Source organism: Arachis hypogaea, chromosome 16, assembly GCF_003086295.3.
Source record: "Arachis hypogaea cultivar Tifrunner chromosome 16, arahy.Tifrunner.gnm2.J5K5, whole genome shotgun sequence".
Taxonomy (NCBI): domain Eukaryota; kingdom Viridiplantae; phylum Streptophyta; class Magnoliopsida; order Fabales; family Fabaceae; genus Arachis; species Arachis hypogaea.
Window position 1 is genome coordinate 120858810 of NC_092051.1, and position 2268 is coordinate 120861077.

The 2268-nt window shown below is 41.0% G+C and overlaps 1 non-coding gene across 1 annotated transcript; it reads right to left on the minus strand.

The window, feature by feature from the left end:
- Window positions 1-1439: 1439 nt before the first annotated feature.
- On the minus strand, window positions 1440-1543 carry LOC112759924 (small nucleolar RNA R71). The gene has a single exon (XR_003180387.1). It is a non-coding gene; the product is annotated as a small nucleolar RNA R71 (small nucleolar RNA).
- Between the last annotated feature and the right edge of the window lie 725 nt (window positions 1544-2268).

The window sequence follows — 2268 nt, forward strand, 5'->3', positions numbered from 1 at the left end:
AGTGATCGAGCATCATCTCTTCTTATGAACATTTAAACCAAGGGATTGGGAATTTGTTTGTTTTTAGAGAGAATTGGTGAGCCAAGGGATTGGGATCCAATCATATAAGATTGCCAAGCAAAATTCAATGAACGCATTGGTTGAGGAAGAGATATACATGTTTTGATTCGGAGATCTCAATATCTCCTATAACCCAATGAATTCCCCATTCCTGATTTCCACTTTCTCTTTACATTCTGCAACTCAATTCATGCAATCACCCCCATTCCCTTTTAATTTCAGCAATTTAGCTTCTGCTCTTTAATTCATGCAATTTAAGATTCCGCCATTTCAATTTCTTGTCATTTACGTTTCCCGCCAATTTTACATTCCGCAATTCTCATCTAAATCTTGATTCCGCTCAACTAGAACACACTTCTAATCCGAATTGCTCATTCAACCAATCCTTGTGGGATTCGACCTCACTCTATTGTGAGTTTTTACTTGACGATAACCGGTGCACTTGCCGGAAGGAATTTTGCCGATCGTGCAATTTCCTAAATCGTAGCATAACAAGTTTATGCGCATCAAGTTTATGGCGCCGTTGCCGGGGATTGGTTTTCGATTGACAATTCTCAAATTGGAAGTTAACTAGATTGAGCATTTTTTTTGTGTTTTGATTAATTCAGTACAAGTTACTTGTTGAATTTTAATTTCTGCACTCTGTTATATGCTTTCTTTCTTTATGCCTTTAAATTCAAGCAACTAACTCACTGACTCACTAACTGTTTGAATTAATTCCTCAATTGCTCTAACCATACTCTTCCATTAACCAAGAGTATTTCACTTGTTTGTTGCCTGTGCTGTGTTCTTGTATGACAGGTAGGAGAGGAGAGACATCAACTCCTCCATATACCGAACCAGAGAGGACCCTTCATAGACTTAGAAGGGAAGCAAGAGGGAAGAGAGTACTGGGAGAAGAAGAATCTGAAGGAGAATCTGAGGACAATTTTGAGGAAGCTCTAGATCTCAACATGGATAGAGAAGTTCACAACCATGAGAGAGCTGATGGAAACAATGCCATTCCTGAGAGGAGGGTTCTTAGTTCATACATAAACCCAACCTCTGGGAATTGTGGTAGCAGCATTCAGAAACCACCCATTCAGGCCAACAATTTTGAGCTCAAACCACAGCTAATATCACTTGTGGAGAATCATTGTTCATTTGGTGGGAGTGCTAATGAAGATCCAAACCAACATCTCACAAAATTCCTGAGAATTTGCGACACTGTGAAGTCCAATGGAGTCCAGGAAGATGCCTATAAACTGCTTTTGTTCCCATTTTCACTTAGGGACAAAGCAGCTAAGTGGCTGGAATCATTCCCAAGGGGGAGTCTAACAACATGGGATGAGGTGGAAAGCAAGTTTCCGGCACGTTTCTACCCCCCACAAAAGGTTAATAGGCTTCGATCTGAGGTTCAGACTTTTAGACAACAAGATGGTGAAACTCTCTACGAGGCATGGGAGAGATTCAAGGATTTGACAAGGAAATGCCCACCAGACATGTTCCATGACTGGGTGCAATTGCATATTTTTTATGATGGACTGTCTTATGAATCAAGGAAGGCTGTAGACCATTCATCAGGAGGTTCATTGAACAGGAAAAAGACTGTGGAAGAAGCCATTGAAGTGATTGAGACAGTGGCTGAGAATGAGTACTACTATGCATCAGAGAGACACAACACTAAGGGAGTCATGGAGCTGAACCATGTTGATACAATTCTAGCCCAAAACAAGGTGTTTGCCAAGCAACTAGCAGAGCTTACCAGGCAATTAGAAACAAAGCAAGTGGCTGCAATACACACACAAGATCAAGAGGAAGTAAGCATTGAAGGAGGTGATTGGGAAGAGGCCAACTATGTGGGAAACCAACAAAGGCAATCATATGATCCACATTCCAACACTTACAACCCAGGATGGAAAAATCACCCAAACTTTGGGTGGGGGAACCAACAACCCCAACCACAAAACCACAAGCCTTACAACCACAACCAACATAACAATTCCACATATCAAAAGTCCAACCAAAGATCATACCAAGCCACACAAAACACTTACTCCCAACCACCATATCATGGCCAAAATAATCAACCTACCCAACCTAACCCGAACCAACAATTTCAAGATCAATTAAACAGGATAGAAGGAATGCTTGCAACCATGAGTCAAGACATAACCGAATTGAAAGCTTTTAAGGAAGAAGTAAATTCTAACCTGCAAAACCAAGGAG